Here is a 17499-nt window from a genome sequence, read left to right as displayed (position 1 = left end):
AGAGGAAAGGTAAGCCTCGGAGCCCCAGAAAGAGGCTGTCATCCCCAGAAAGATGCTGGCGGGTGTTGCAGGACCAGGGAAGTAGAGAGAAGTGAGGGCGGGGCCAGGTTCAGAAGCAGTGCTCCTGGGGCCCAAGGAAGGCACCAAGCCGGTCTGCGTAAAAAGGATCAGGAAGCAGCACTGGTTCCCCAGGCGTCTGGGGCCCTAAGACTAGGAATGGCACAGGGCCCAAACTAGGAGTAGGGAACAGCAGGGGAGATGGAAGGGTGAACGCGGCTGGGGGAGTCAAGGCCCGGAGGGCTGCGTGATAGACTTACCCCAAGAGAGGCCTGAGGGCAGGAGAGCAGGCCAGGAGACCCAAGCTTTTTTAAACAAATGAAGGCAGTTGCAATCTAACCCTTGTCTTTGTGTGTGAGTGCACACATGTGTGTGCTAATGTTTACACATGGAGGCCAGATGATAACCTTGGGTATTTTCCTCACTCACTCTCTACCTTTTAAAAATGTTTCTTGGATTTATTTATTTTTATTTGATGTGTATGAGTGTTTTGCTTGCATACATGTTAAGTGCACCTCTGTGTACAATGACTGCAGAGGCCAGGAGGGGGTAGAAGATCCCCTGGAACTGGAATTATAGACAGTTGTTGGCTACCATGTGGATGCTGGGAACCAAACCTAGGTCCTCTGCAAGAGCAGTGGTGCCTTTAACCACTGAAACATCTCTCTAACCCCATCTCCACCTTATATTTTGAGACATGGTCTCTTACTGAACCTGGACCTCACCAATTGATTAGATGGGCTGGCCACTAAGCCTAGGGATCCTCTTGTTTCTGCCTTTCCAGTGCTGGGATGACAAATGTGCCATCAAGCCCTTCTGTTCTGTGAGTGCTGAGGATGGATCTTGGGCCCTTGTGCTTTCATGGAAAGCACTGAACCAATTCAGCCAGCTTGAGATCCTTGTCTTAACTTGCTTACTCCCTTCCTCTCTGTCTCTCTGAGAAGGAAATTGAATGGCCCACTTTTGACCTACACTCTTCTCCACACAGTAGAAATAGGGGCTGAAGATCAGATGCAGTGTGGAGCTTGTGGTCATCATTCATCGTCTCATTGAACGGATGTTTAATAAGCACCTACTGTGTGCTAGGCATTTTTCTAGATATAATCACTACAGAGATAAGAAAGACATAGTCTTCCCTTTAAGAAGCTCATTCTGTTGGGGTAGGTGTATATAAATGTAATGCAACCATTCCATTATACTGAGATCTGGGAAATCTGCATCAAGGGGTATGAGGAAACTGAGGGGGGATCTGTCTCTTAGCATAAGAGGAGTACACTAGGGATTTTAGAAGAAGGCCTTAAGGGATGAGTAGAGTTTTGCTGGCTGGGAAGAAGTGGTGAAGACCACATGGACCTAGGCTTTCCCACATGGTAGCCACCAAGCCACAAGTGATGGTTTAGACTTAAATAAACTAAAGTTGAACAAAATTTTAAAAATTAACAGTTGCTCTGGCTATATTTCAAGTGCTTGGTAGATGTGTGTGGCTCGTGGCTACCACTCCTGACATTACAGATAAAGATCTTTTCCATGACCATGGAAAGTTCTATTGGAAAGAAGTGTTTTAGAGAGATGAAACAGCATAATCCAAAGCTCTGGGGTGTGAAAATATGCATCATCTTTCAGAAACAGTGAAAGCCTAGGAATCAGAAAGGATCAACTACTGAGCCTCACTTTAAAAATTAGAAAGTTCTTCCTCCCTAGGATTATAACAGATGCAAGTTCGCTGTACATTCTGGGAAATTTCTACATGCTGGACTAACAATAGTCTTTCTTTGAGTAACAGACGGTGATCTTTGAGAAACCTGCACTTTATAGTCTACCTGAATTAAAGGGAAATTTATTTTACCTCAGAACAAGATTTTGGAGTAATATTTAAAGGGAAAGAGCTTCCTTCTGCAGGCTTTAAGGTATAAGCATACATTTAGTCTTCAAAGTAAACCTGTAAAGAAGATAATATTTTCCCTACTTAGTAGATGAAAAACTGAGGACTCAGAGACACTAAATAACCTGCCAAGTTACTTAGTGTCTCTGCCCATATGTGTTTAAGAAACAGACTGATAATTGGGACCTGAGTCTTCCTGCTCAGAATTTGTGCCTTTTTCCTCAGATGGTTTCGGGGCATTTAGAACAGCCCTAGATACAGTTCCAAGGGGTACAATTATAATTCAGCTGTTACCATGATAACCTTCTACCACCCAGTAGGTCTCTGCTTCAGCACTTTTAGTAAAGACTCCCCTCCCTTCTAAATGTAAAAGCTTCTTTTCTAAAGAATTTAAGGTTCCTCTGGGACAGAGGTCTCAAAGTGAAGCCCCAAGGCAGCAGTATCACCTGGAAACTTGCTAGAAACACAGGCTGCCACCAGTGCAATAGTGGCAAGTTTGCTATGGGGGTAACCATCTGCTTTCTGATTGAATTGGATGCCTACTCCACAGGAAGGGATTCACTTCTGGTACTGTAAACCCAGCCAAAGACCTGTAGCTGGGGAAGTCATTAGGCCTTGGTAGGGAAGCTACTGCTGTTATTTTGCCAAATGGACATGATGTGTCTGTCAAATTGATAAATGATATTTATGTGCAAGAAATAATGCTATCAGCTGTGGTTAGAGGAGCTTCTTTTTGCAGTGGCCAGTGGTGACTGTAGACTTTCATAACTGACCAAGGTATAGAGAATAAATGACTGTTGAGTGCCCAGCCATAAATGAGATATCTATACCACACCCTCCAAGGCTCAGAGAATATCATGGAAGAGGGAGTGGAAATTCTGTAGCAGCTAGAGGGAAGCGAGAAGCGTGGAATGCTGACTTCTGGGCATGGCATGGCTGTTGGACTCTTGGACTCACAGCAGTTGAGATTGCCTGCACAAGATCTGCATGAGATTGAGCCTGTCAATACCATGTCATGGAAGGGGGAGGGCTCCTAGGGCCCCACCCCTCCCTGAGGATTTAGACATAGTTAATGCTTAATGCAGGAAGGAGACATTTTCTTCAGTGATGTAGCCACTTCTAAGATGCCCTTATTTTTTAAACAAAATTTCACCCACCTCCTGTAAACAAGCCTAATGAAACTCATTGTGTCACAATAAAGGAGATGATAATAAAGTGATAATAAAGGGGGGTGTAGTTTGGAAGAGGAAGGAGATTATCAGGAGTGGGAGGGTAGCAGGGAGTGAATATGATTGAAGTACATTATGTACACGTATGAAAATGTCATATGAAACCAATTATTATTTTACAGCAATTAATATGTGCTATAAAAGCAAGAAACACAGGTTACTTCATCTTTTCTAGACCTACTGAGTCAGAAACTAGTTTTGCTCCAACAATCTGTGTTTGTAAATTATTTTTTAGCACATTGTTTAGTGAGGGGGGGCACATTCCACTGCATATATGTGGAGATTAGAGGATGACTTTGTGGAGTCAATTCTTTCCCTCCACCGCATGGGTCCTGGGGATTGAACACAGGTCGTCAGGTTTGGCAGCAGTACTTTATTCACTGAGTCATCTCACTATCCCAGCAATCTGTGTTTAAACTGACTTTTTAGAGGATTCTGGTACACAAAGACGTGACACTCTTTCCTTTATCTGAATGCATTTTTTCCAGTTGAAAACAAGTTAAAATGAACAGAAGATTCACAATTAACCTTCCCAAAAGAAAGAAAAACGTGGACCAATAAGAAGTTAGAAATAAGCAAAGAAATGGCTGGATTAACCTTGTGGTGCTGACTAGAGTCAGATAAATTATTCTAAACTCATTACTTTAATATCTATAGGCACCTAGACAGAGATCATACACATGTACATACACTGATCAACATACTCTCCTAGTGTAAGACAAGGACAAAAGAACTATCCATACATCTATGTTGATTCAAGTATACAACTGACTATAGTACAATATACAGTACAAATATTCATTACTAAAAATTTGAAATCATCCATAAGAACTTCTCTCCTTTAGGAGGTAGAGCTTAAATATCCTTCACTGGGCAGGTTTGGCCTAGTGGTTGGCTTTCACGACTAGAGTATGGAAAGGCACACAGAGTAACTCTACCAAGGGATGTGGCAGACACTCCTTAGTCAAGTGAGGAGGATTAGCATCTTGTGTAGTGGTCACATGGATGACATGAATCCTCTGATGTAATAAAGAGGAGGTACCACAAACATCCTAACCCTACTCTAAGCATTAAAATCCATCAACAGATGTACATATTCTATAGATTATCTGACCAGTACTCCTTAAAAGTGTTAAGGTAATTTAAAACCAAGAAAGATGAAAAAAACTGTCCTGGACCAGAGGAGACAGAGGAGATGTGAAGACTAGGTTTAATGTGGTACCCAAGACTGGATCCTGGACTAGAAAGAGATCATAGATTGCAAAGCTTGTGAAATCTGAATAAAATCTGTAGTTTGGGATGAATTTTGCATTCACACTTATTTTTCGGTTTTGAGAAATGCACCGATGTTATATAAGATGCTAACATTAGTGGGAAGTGAGTGAAGAGTACACAGGGACTTTCTGTATTGTCTTTGCAGGTCCAAAAATAAATTGCAAGATAAAAATGAGTTAAAAATAAAGATGGCTTGGCAAAGATCAGCAAACTTGCTGGGGCCTGATATATGCTGCCTTGACATCTGGTGAACTTGGGAGGGCCTTAAATAGCCTATCAGAATGTTCTTTGCCGACTCTGCTCCTACAGACAAGATCCCCCAGTCAAAAACCCTCCTGTCAAAAGGACCAGGTTTCTGTGGCTGTGATAAACTGCTTTGACAAAAGGCAACTTGGGGAGGAAACGGTTTATTTCATCTTACAAATCTCAGGTCATAATTTATCACTGAGGGAAGCCAGGGCAGGAACCTGGACGCAGGAAGTGAAGCAGAGACCACTGAGGAATGTTGCTTACTGGCTTGCTCCTCTTGCCCGCGCCCAGCCTGTTTTCTTACATAACCCAGGACCACAAGCCCAGGAGTGGTGTCGCTTATAGTGGCCAGGGTCCTCCCATATCACTAAAAAATCAAGAAAATGCACCCCCAGTCATGCCCACAGGCCTATCTTATCTGGGAAAATTTACAGTTGAGATTCCCTCTTTCCTCTAGTTTGTGTCAAACTGACAAAAACTAACTAGCATACTTCCTGTCCTGGGTGGCAAGTGTATATGATTATCAGACTGACCATCTCATTTGTCCAGCACTGGACCATCTCATGCCCTAGGGTGTGAATTCCTCTATTGGCAAGGCAAACAGGAAGGAATAAAAACAAGATGGCTCACCTGTTATTCTATATCCCAGGTGAGCTATGAGGCCTATTTCCTAGAGCTGCTGTCTAGGTGAGAGTTTTCCTCCCTCTGCTCCCCTGGCCCCTCAGCCCTGGGCAGGGAAAGGACCACATGGCAAAAGCCTTGAGATGTGGTGGAGGAAAATGGTGATGAGGAGATGAAGGAAGAGAAGCCAAGGGTGAGGCAGCATCCTAGGCAATTTCCTCCTTTCTTCCATCCTTGGCTCCTGCACTCACACACACATACACACACAAATGGGAGGATAATAATATTTCTAATTTTGACAAGAGTAAAATGTAAAATGTGAGTGAAGGTGCTTTACTTAATTATTTTGACTGCATCTAAGGCCTTTATAAGACTTGAGTCAGGTATTACTGGACAGGATTTGGATCCAAGGAGTGGATCCCATCCTGTGATAGGACATTAGGAGACTGGATCTGAAGAGCTCTTTTAAGACATCTTTTGCATGCCATGAGATTTGGAGCCTTCTGCTTCACCTTCCAGACAGAAGTGTCTGTGAACTTGGGCCTGAACAGCTGGACACTCGATGATTACAAAGCAAGGCTGGTGCCTAGCTTCTCTCACAGCCTGGCTCCCTGGGTACTGGTGATCTCTCACCTGGAACGTAGCAATAGCTCCCTAGCTAGCCTCCACCCTTCTTTTCCCCTTCCCTCTCCATAGTCTGTAGTCTCTTCACAGCAGAGCAACTGATTATCAAAAATTGAGGTAAATTCAGTTTTCTGCTTAAAATCCTGCACATATCCCCAATTCCTTCAGGGTACAAGATAAGGTACTACAACATCCTCCAGGACCCCAGGAGACCTTGGGATCAAGGTTTTCTTCCCTTCTCTGACTTTATCTTCTGCAACTCTCCTTTTCCAGCCCCTCCAATCCTGTCCCCTCCTCCCTGCTCATAGGGCTTTTTCCCTGGCTGCTCCCTCTACTTGGAAAGCCTTTCCTCCAGATACCCATACATAACACCTTGTGTCTTCAAATCTCTGCTTAAGCATCAACTTCTCAACAAAGCTTCTAACAATCCCTTTTAAAATAGTAACCTGCACACCCCTTCTCCAGCATGCTGCAGCCCCATTACCCTGAAATACTCTTCTACAAGCATTTATCACCTAACTTACTTTTTCATCTACTTAGTATGTTCCTTGCTTGTTACTCTGTCTCCCTTCACTAGATTGTAAGCCATGGGAAGGCAAGGACTTTGGTAGGTCTAGCATATCCCAAGTGCCTAGAACGCTTAATGGTTGCTGGGAAATTCTCACTGGCTGGTTTTGTCCTTGGCTCCTCTGAGCTGCTGGGTGAAGCAGGTCTCTGGCACACTGGTGAACATCAATCTGTTGGCAGTCAGCTTCCCTACAGGATCTGAGTTCATTCTAGGGCTGAAGCAATTTACCTTTATTTTCATGCTGAGAGTTGGAGACTCAGCCTCTCACAAACCTTATATGAGTTGACTCCAAATTAATCTCCTGCTTCTCTTGAGGGTCTTGGGTTAAGAGAGGGCTGGAATAGAAACTGGGTCATTGAGGGAGGGCTGCCAAATGGGGCCTGTGCATACCTGTAGGATGGGCTGGAGTAGCTGAGCCTTTTCAAAACTGTTCTCTTGAGCTGGATGTGGTGGTGCACATCTGTAATCCCAGAACTTGGGAAGCTCAGGGAGGAGGATTGCTTTGAGTTTGAGGCCAGTCTAGGCTGCATAATAGTTTGAGGCCAGCCTGGGCTACAGAACCTGTCTCAGAAACATAAACATTAACAAAACAAAACAAACCACTTGGGCTGGGGGTGTGTCTCAGTTGATGCTTGGATAAAGTCACTCTGAGTTTGATCCTGAATGTAGTATTAAACTGGGTGTGATGGTACATATCTGTAATCTCTGAACTAAGAAGGCGGAGGCAGGAGGATCAAGAGTTCAAGATCATCCTCTACTACATAGCAAGTTGGAGGCAAGACTGGGCTGCATAAGACCCTGTGTCACAAACACAATAAAAGAAAAAACAAAACAAAACTACTCCTCACCTCATGAATTAGTCACTTTTCTGATGCTGTGATAGAAACACTGACCAAAGCAACTTATGATATGAAAGGAAGAATTTATTTGAACTTACGGTTCCAGGGGAATTACAGTTTGTCTTGGTGGGGAGGCTGGAGGAGGGGCAGAAGCTAGGCTCTATATCTTCAAGCAGGCATAGGAAACAAGAAAGCAACTGGAGATCTGGCAAGGCTTAAGAACTCTCTAAGCCCACCCCAGTGACATGCTTCCTCCAGGATAGCCACACCTTCTAAGACTGCCCAAAATGTCCAAATACTTGGAGTCTATGGGGATATTTTCATTCAAACCACCACATTCCACCCCTGACCCCCCGATAGGCTCATGACCATATAAAACGCAAAATGCATTTAGTCCAATTTTAAAAGTCCCTATAGTCATTATCAGTCTCAATACTATTCAGAAGTCCACAATCCAAAGTCTCATCTGAGACTGTAAGCCCCTGTAAAATCAAAAGACAAATTACATACTCCCAACATACAGTGGAACCAAATACACATTACCATTCCAAAAGGGAGGAATGGTAGGATAGTAAGGAAATACCGGACCAAAACAAGACGGAAAACCAGCAGAGCAAACACCAAATCCAGTAGCTCCATGTTCAACTTCTGGGACTTTACTTCCAAAGGGCTTAGATGGCTCAGCCTCTCTACCTTTGCTGTGTGCAACACACATCTCTCTCATGTGCTGGTCCCACTCCCTGTATGCAGGTCTTCTTGGCAGGTGCTTCCTTCACAGCTCTGGCATCATGAACATCTTCTTGGGGTCTCCACTGCCAACTGAGCTTCACGTTCACAGTTTCACACAATGGCTTATGAAGGCCTTCTCTATGCAGGGGCACTCTGCAGCTCTCTGAAACCACGGAGGAAGAACTGATGACCCCTTCACTCTTGCATATTTCATGCCTCTAAAGCCAGCACCAGGTGAATGACACTGCCAAGTTTGACTGAAAGTTGGTTTTTTTTTTTTTTTTTTCAATTTTTACAAAAACTTTATTGAGGATTTCATACATGTATATAAGGTGTTTTGATCAAATCCATGCCCACTCCCTCCCCTCCAACATTCCCCCCTCTGAAGAGGTAACCCTAAAACCTTTTAAGGATTAGATACAAGCTCCCAAATACTTTTTACATTTTTGGCCTTTGGAACCAGAGTATGTTGCTAACAGGCCCAAGGACATTTTGACATTTATCCAAGAAACTGGCTACTTTTCTTTGGGGTCTTTTTACCCTAACTGCCTAGCCAATTCTTATCACACCATCCTCTTGGTTCTTATCACACCATCCTCTGAAGGGGTTACCCAAATTGCTAGACTGAAAGTTTTTGATGGACTCCAGCCTGCTTTATCCATTTTAGAAGCTTTTCTCTTCAGTGGTCCCTGCAGCATTTTGCTTTCACAAGTTGGAGGCTTAACTGGGTGTGGTCTTGCCCTGGAGGCACTCTCTCCATTTTTTAAGTCCGAATCTCTAGTCCCCTCCTTAATCACTTTAATCTTCTTATTAAAGGGATCCTCTCCAGCACAGGCTAAGGCTCCAACATTTATCTTCCTAGTTCTCTTTTCCAATCCATCCTGTACATTCTGTATTTCTTTCTGCCCCATTTGCTCTTTTTCACTGTAAATCTGTATAATACTCACCATTAATAGCCACACCACCATTTCTATGTTAGGCTGTCTTGAAATTTCTTCTGCCAGAGATATTAGTCCATTGCTTTTCAACTTAGCCTCAGGCAAGCTTTTTGGTTGAGAGCAGACTCCAGCCGAACTCTTAGCCAAAATATCCTAAGTGCTGCTTAAGTATTTAATTCCCTATGGAACTACATTGTTCTCAGCACTGCTTTCTTCCAGGCACTTACTAGAATGGCCTGTTAAGCTCTGCTTACAGCAGTCAACCGCTTTTCTAGCCCAAACTTCCACAGTCTTCCACATTCTTCCAAAACCCCACATGGTCAGATTCTTCACAGCCAACAGCCCACTCTCTGGTACCAATTACTGTATTAGTCACTTTTCTGTTGCTGTGATAGAAACACTGACCAAAGAAACATGATATGAAAGGAAGAATTTATTTGAGTTTATGGTTCCAGGGGAATTACAGTCTGTCTTGGTGGGGAGGCATGGTGGCAGAGGGGGCTGGAGGAGGAGCAGCAGAAGCTAAGCTCTCCATCTTCTAGCAGGCACAGGAAACACGAGAGCAACTGGAGATCTGGCAAGCCCACCCCCAGTGATGTGCTTCTTCCAGGATAGCCACACCTTCTAAGACCTCCCAAAACAGCGCCACCATCTGGGGACAAAATGTCCAAATACTTGGAGCCTATGGGGGACATTTTCATTCAAACCACCACACCTCATTCTCCCCACTCTACCCTGTCCCCTCAGTTGTCTAAGTTTATGTGGACATCTCTGATGGGGCTGCAGCTGAGTGGAATCAGGGAGGGTGAATGTTGGTGCTGAGCTCTCCAGTGGATGTTTCTGTACTCTGAACTAAGCCTACAGTGGAGAGAATACCATGGGTTCAGCCGTATCCTGTCATCTCCACCTCTGCCACATTTTCATCTATCCAAACGGAACAGTTAAGCCTGCACTGTCTCCTTTTCAGTGTTGAGGATCAAGTGAAATAGTGTATATGAAAATGTTCTGGACAGAATTAAGAGCTTTTCCAGGGTAAGAAATTGCTTTTATTCCAAATGATGTCAAGGGTAAGACTTCTAAGAAGTCATTTTTGTGGGTTGTTATTTGAAATACTGTTTTGTTTAGTTCTCTTTCTCCCCTCCTCCCTCTCTGAAATCAAGGCCTATTCTATACAGAATGGAGGAAGTATGTCCTAGCCAGCATCATGGACCACTCAGCTCGTTCTGAAATGGGGATGCTGATTGGATGAATGCCCTCAAATGACCCCACCGTTCACTCACCTGGAACCCAGCTACTTGGTTATGAAACTGAAATCTTTGACCCCATTGGAGAGGGGAGAATTGAGTAAATACTTCATTTCCTCGGGACCTGAGTAGTGATCAGTAGAAAGAGTAGAGGAACCTAATATTTGTAAAGCATCTGTTCTCTGCCCAGAGCCATTGTTACCTTCTTCCTCTCCACAATCTTCATCTCTCCAACATCTTGTTATTCCTAGCTAATACATGACAAAACTAGGAATCAGAGAGGTTAACGACCTGTTCTGGCTGGTCAGAAACAAGTAAGAGGGGCCTTGGAGTGCAGATCTGACTGCTCGACGTTTCTGGATCATTCCACAGACATTGTCTCACTTGATTTTCATGACTATTCAGTGAAGGGCAGTTATCAGTTTTCATAGCTGGAGGAACAGATGGGAGAAGTGACAGAACTTGCCCAAGATCATATGCATAAGGGAAGAGCAGGAACCCAGTTCATCACTGTACAAGAAGCACAGTACTGCTGTATGATGGTTTATACTGAGTGTCAACTTGACAGGATCTAGAATCACCTTTGGAGACCAATCTCTGGGCATGGCTGTGAGAGATTTTCTAGATTAAGTTAATAAAGTGGGAAGCCCCACCCTAAGTGATGAAACAATAAAAAGGAGAAATGGAGCTGAGCACCAGTGTTCATCACTCTATGCTTCCTGACTGGGGATGCAATGTGACCAGCTGCCTCAACCTCCTGCCAGGCTTTACCTACCATGACTGTACTGTGGAACTGTGAGCCAAACACTCCCTTTTTAAAGTTGCTTTTGTTAGGTATTTTGTCACAGCAACAAGACATTGTTTCCTCCCTTGGGGCCTTGATTTCTCCATCAGTAAATTACAGATTATAAAGACATAGATGTCCTGTGACTGTAGTGAGAATGGATTTCAATTCCATCCCCTACTGTGGCTCCAACTCTATTGTTCAGGTCTGGGTTTGGATGTCACCTTCTCAAAGAGACTGTCTTTATACCCTAAGGGAGTCTCCTGTTGGTCACTTATTATAGTGCCCTATCCTTGCACTGTTCCTAGGATTTATAATTGACCATGATCTCATCTGTGCACATGTATGCCTGCTGTCTGTGGCTGTATTTGAATGTACCTTCCTGGAAGACAGGGGATGCCAGTTGCATTTTCCACTGTATCATAATTCCTGGAGCAATGTCTGCCCTGTAGGAGGGGTTATTAAATCTCAGTCAGTGGCATATTGTCATTCTCTGTATTGGAATGCAAAAGATCTCCTGTGAGACCCTGAGAGCCCTTTGGTGCCCCAGAGGGAGAACCAGGTATCAAAAGGAGGGCCTCTGGCAGCATGAAAGTCTTCCCTTTAGAGAAAGATCAGCAGTGGTGGAAGATGAGGAGGGACAGGTGTGGTGACCCCTTCATTGAAGCAGTAGACTAGGTGACCCTTGCATACCCGGGGGACATCGTCTTTGGGGGACATTCTCTGTCTCAGCACCTGGGTACCTGGAATCCACAGGCAGTGAGGGCAAGTCTGGGCTGGTCCCATCTGACACTTGGGCATCCTGCCTCTCCTCATATCCTAGTGCTTGGGTAGTGTTCCAGAGTTTGCCTTGGCTGTGGCCCACTGAGGTCACTCTAGGGTGATGACGCCTCTCACCCAGTGTACTGTGCAAATGAGATGTGTGGGTGAGTGAGTATGTATGTGTATGTGTGCTGATTTAAAAAACATTTTGAGAAGAAAAAACTGGAGGAGGACAGAACAGAATAGAGAGGGGAAGGAAAAGGCAGAGGGAATGGGAATTGGGAACTGAGGAGGGTAGAGAGAGAAAAGTCTGGTCAAAGGACTTTTTTTTATTTTTTGATATAAGAAGAGTTTGAGATGACAGAAAAAAGTTGAGAGGGAGTGTGTGAAAGTACAGGGTAGAGGGGGCTAATGACTAGAGCACAGTCTACCGTGATGAGTCATCCTGCCAAGCCAGGAAGTTGAGAGTCCAAACTTCCTGAGTTGCAGAGGACAGTCGACAGGCTTTCAGAGCTAGGTGGTGGGAAAGATGCCTCACACAGTTTGGAGGAGTGCCCCCAAAGGTGCTAAAGCAATGGACTTGTAATCTTGGAAGTTCCAAAACCATGAATCACAACAAACCTTTTCTCTGTATAAGTTAATTATCTCAGGTTATTTCCTTACAGTGATGGAGAACTAACCAACAAACTTGGTGTGGCTTTGTTGAACAGTGAAGTTGGCATAAGTAAAGGACCATCTTTACAGAGATGCCTTCTGATTGATTTCCAGGTATCTTCATCCATTCTCTGTTGCTATTACAAAATACCCAAAGCTTAGTAATTTACAAAGGAAAGAGGCTTATTTGGGTTTATTGTTATGGAGAAGGGGATGTCCAAGAGTCTGTTGCCAGCATCTGCCCAGCTTCTCATGAAGGCCTTAGACTGCTCTAACTCAGCAGAAAATGGAAAAGCAAGTGGGTCCTTGCTAGAGAGGCAGAACACAAGGAGTGGCCTGGCTTTATAATGACTGGCTCTTGTAACTAATCTAGTCCTTAGCATTAATCCCTCTTAAAGAATTAGTCATCTCTTAAAAGCCCCACTACCTGTCAACACTATTAGATTGGGAATCAGATTTCAATACGACTTTCAGAGGGGACAAATCATATTCAAGCCATAGCACCAGGAACTGAACCAAGAACCCTTGGCCTCATAGCCACCCTGCAAAAATAGCATTGTCCAGGCTAGCAGCATGACTGGATATATCACTTGTGCTTGCAAGGCCACATCTTCCTCATGTGTACAGCAAAGATATTGGGTTGGGTAATGTCTGAGACACTTTCCAGGCCCTGTGTGAACTTTTGCAAGATACGGGTACAAGCGTCCTGTGATGAACTCGATCTGACTAAGGTCTGTTAAAGGGAGGAAACATGAGGCCCCCTATGAAAGATCATCTGGGGAAGGCTCTGGTTTGGGAGGGCATGGCATGGTCATGCAGGTATAACTGGATGATTGAGTAGGCATCCGCTGAAGCAAGAGAGCCCTCCCTTGAGAAACCCTACTGCATATGTGGAAGTCTGGGTTAGCAAAGCACTGGCCTATCCATGACAAGACATTAACCTGTGGGGAGCTGCATGGCTTCAGCATCAGACCACACAGCAGGGACTAGAAATGGCAACAGCAGGAAATGGAGCAGGGAATGTGAGCTGGTGAACTGATCAGGTTCTCAGGTTTTTCCTCTTTTTCTGTTCTTTTTTCCTTTCCTTCCTTTTCATTTCTGTGTGTACATGTTCATATGTGCCTGTACACCTGTGCACGTGTGTGTGTGTGTGTGTGTGTGTGTGTGTGTGTGCATGTGGAGGCTAGAGGTCAGTTTTAGGCATTGTTCTTCAGGACCTATCCACCTTGTTTGAGGCAGAATCTCTCACTGGGTCCTGGGGCTCACTGATTAGCCTGGGCTCACTGGCTAGCAGAGTCCGAGGAATTCATCTTCTCTGCCTCCCAATGTTGGGATTACAAGCATGGACCACCATACCTGGCTTTTTTATGTGGGTGCTAGAGAGTGAACTCAGCTCATTACATTTGCCCAGCAAGCACTTTACCTACTGAACTATCTCCCTTGACCCCTGCTTTGGAGGTATATATTCTAGATTGGTTTCAAATTTACTATGTTGCTGAGCATGGGGATGACCTTGAACTCCTGATCCTCCTGCCTCTACCGCACAAGTGCTAAGATTCCAGGTGTGCATCACCACACCCTGATTATGGTGGTCCTGGAGTTCAAACCTGGGTCTTCATACATCCCAGGCAAATACTCAATCAACTGAGCCACACCCCCAACCCTCAATTTCATTGTTTGAGCCATTTGGTTGAGGGTGCACCGGGGCTCTTAGTTTGAGGGGAGGAGACCCCAAGGGAATAACACTCCCATTCTTCAATTTGGGCAAGTGGGACTGAATGATTAATGGGCAGATCAAAACAGCTTATTTATTTTCTATGCTAGCAAAACAAAGCACAGTAGATACCTAGTTGTTTTTTTAAAGAAGCAAAACCAAACCAAACAATATATATGGGTCCATGGTGGTGCTCACGTCGTCACGTGTGAGGAGGCGGCTGAAATCCCAAATCAATAAGGTAATTGAGTTATTTCCTTCAAGTGTTTCAGGCTATTACTTTAAGTGAACACTGGGTAGTTGGTCATGTTCGCTCAGCTGTAATCAGCTTTGGATTCACTGGGCACATTGATTTCATCCAACACTATTCAGTGGTCATTTTGAAGCAGAAGTCTCCCTGTCTCTGCTCCTTCCTCTCGTCCTCTCTTCTGCCATTCCCCAGGCTTCTGAAAAAGCAACAGAGAATGCATTTCCCTCTCTCTGCTGGCTGGGCTGGAAACTTTCCGCTCTACATCACCATCACTTGTTCTGAAAGCAAAATTTAATATTCCAAGACTCTTTATACTTACACACACACACATACATACATACACACACACACACACACACACACACACAGCCTCTGCTCAACAATGTGCTTTTTAATATAGGAAAAGGGCCCAAACAACAGGTCCACTATAGTTCTGTGGTATCCTAGGGCAGGAAAGCCATTCCCAATCTAGCAAGACATTGTCCTCATTGAAGCCGCTCCCAGTTCTGGCCAGCTCACAATCCCAAGCTTTGTGATAACTGAAGAATCACAGCCTGTACCCTTCCCCTTGGACCCACCCTGCTGGCCCCTAAAGGTCACTGAAAGTTATGTCATGGAAAAGCATGTGTTCAGAAAGCCTGCCTCAGAAGCAGCTCTGGAGACAGATGGTGGATCCCCCAAAGCTAGTGGGGTTGTTCTGCTTCCCTCTATCACCCAGCTCCTAGCCTCCAACCCTGGGGAATATATCCATCTCGGATGGGGCACTGGGGGAAGGCAGCCTGTGGAGGACAGGGCAGGCTGGGCCCTGACCCCTGCTCCTTCGGGCCTCTGGCTTCTCATCATGTCAGCCTCTTCTTGTATAGCTATGTTTCCTGTCTTCACTCTCCTCATATTCACTTGCCTTTTCATCTGCCCCCTGATCCTTCACTTTCAAAAGCTTTCACATACATAGGAGCACATCCAGACACATCCCACCTACTCCATTCACCTTGTCCTCTCTGTTAACCCTCTCTAGCCCTTACTGGAGGCCAGAAAAATCCAGCCAAGGTCTTTCAGAGCAGTGCAAGCAATGCTTTTAGCTACACATGCCCCTTTGCCTGTCTAGAACTTCTTTCCAGAAGATGGGACTGCAGTACTCATGGGAAACGTCAAAAGCATCTCAAAAAACAGAACACAATTGCCATTAAGATTTCATTGTCTGAGCACTGCCTACCTGCCACAAGCCATCCTGGGCCGTTCACACATGACTTCCAATGACATTTTCAGTCATGCCAGACCAGAGCTGTCTGTGTGGCATTTTAAGGCTAAAGAAGGCTGTCAGTAAAGTGTCTGCTTTGCATGTAGTTCTGTAGATCTGAGTTTGAATCATAGAATCCTACTTAATAAACACTGGGTGTGGTGGGTGTGCTTGTAATTCCAGCTCTGAGGATGCAGAGACAGGTAGATCCCTGGAGCTCAGTAGCTAGCCAGCATAGTATAGTTGGTGAGTTCCAGACCAGTGAGACACCCTGTCTTAAAAAAAAAGAAAAACAAAAAACCAAGGAATGTTGTTTACTGGTCTCCACATGGGCAAGCACACACACACACACACACACACACACACACAAGCACTGAGGTAAGGTGGTGTAGCTATGAGGCAGGTTTGAAAGTAGGCTTTTTGTCTCCAAATTGAAGCAGTAGGTAGCTATGATTATTTGCCCTACTGAAGGGAAGGATATCTGCTCACACATGCAGGGACCATAGACAATTCCGCAGGAACAGGTAGACAATTCAGGGAATGTGGAATGTGTTAATGGAGGCTGGAGGGAGCACTATTGTTTTCTCCTTTAGCACTATTCTCTCTGACACACATCCCTTTCTGCTTTTTGGAATCAGTCTTTCAACTTAATTCTGCCCAAGGCTTCCACCGTGGCTGCCATTTCTCAACACCCAGGTCCATCAGGAAAAAGTCCTGGCTCCCAGTCCTTTCCACCCTACTTCCTGTCCCACATGTGCTGCTCCTCTCTGCTTCTTCCCCTCATTCTACTCTATGTTCCTCCTATTTAGGACTCAAACCTTTGTTGGCCACACCCCTGGCCTGCTTTGTCTCCTGGTGCCACTGGTGTTTGAGTCCCAATTTGTGACTCCTCTCTTATCCCCACCCTTACCTCTGTTCTCATAACACAGTGCACATCTGGACTTGCATTCTGAGTGTGATCAGAGCTAAGTGTTAGAAAGAACCCCGTGTCTGTGGATAAATGTCAGTGAATGAGAGGCTGGAGGCTGGGAGAACATCAGGAATCTGTTCCTTCCATCCCAACCATCCCAGAGAGAGCAATACAGCAGGGTATTGGAAAGGAGGAGACTTCTGGGCCTCCGGAGAAGCACTGGGGTTGAGCTTGCTGGGTTGAGACTAATTTCAGAATCAGTCTAGTAGAGGCCATCACCTGATCAAGGGAAGTTTCTGGAAAGTTTTGCCCCACTGCAGGAGACTTTCCTAGAAGACCTTTTGACGACTCTTTCAACCCTTTACCCGATTCCGATATAGCTGTGGCATTCTGCGGGTTGAGCAGAAGGCAGGGGCTCTAAAAATAGAAAGCATTATTATTACCGATTAAATTTCTTTCCACCTACAGAATTTTCTGAAAGTAATAAGAAGAGGAAGCCTGAGTGTGCTCAAGTGTTCGGGTAGCAGAGATGTGTCGAAGTGGGAAAAGGGGGGAAGGGTGTACAGCGAAGGTGAGGCCAGGCAGGTAAGATGGGGGGTTAGGGTAAAAAAATACTGCTGGGTAAGGGGACCTTTGCACATGCAGCTACTTTTAGAGAAAGGCACAAAGAATACGAAGGAGAGTTTGTATTGTGGCTACTGCCACAGCTGTAGCACAGGGGTCAGTGTGATGGAATTGGTCTTTGTACCTCTCTTCATGGGGCAAGGCAGGATGCTCCCCCAAACTCTGACAGAGTGCAGCCTCAAACGTCTTTACCCTTCTGCCTCCCAAATTCATGCTCATGGAAATTCATCTGCAAAGCCACCAGTGGCTAGGGAGCTAGAAAATCACATGAAGAGGCAACAGGGATAATAACCAGTTTTATTTTATTTT

At 44.8% G+C, this 17499-nt stretch overlaps 1 pseudogene; it reads right to left on the bottom strand.

Moving 5' to 3' along the window:
- The window catches only part of LOC115066807, a 73335-nt pseudogene that overhangs the window by 19149 nt on the left and 36687 nt on the right, over positions 1-17499 (bottom strand).

Source organism: Nannospalax galili, unplaced genomic scaffold (assembly GCF_000622305.1).
Source record: "Nannospalax galili isolate Female #2095 unplaced genomic scaffold, S.galili_v1.0 scaffold383, whole genome shotgun sequence".
Taxonomy (NCBI): domain Eukaryota; kingdom Metazoa; phylum Chordata; class Mammalia; order Rodentia; family Spalacidae; genus Nannospalax; species Nannospalax galili.
The sequence above is the reverse complement of the archived record's forward strand: the minus strand, read 5'-3'. Positions and strand labels throughout refer to the sequence as shown.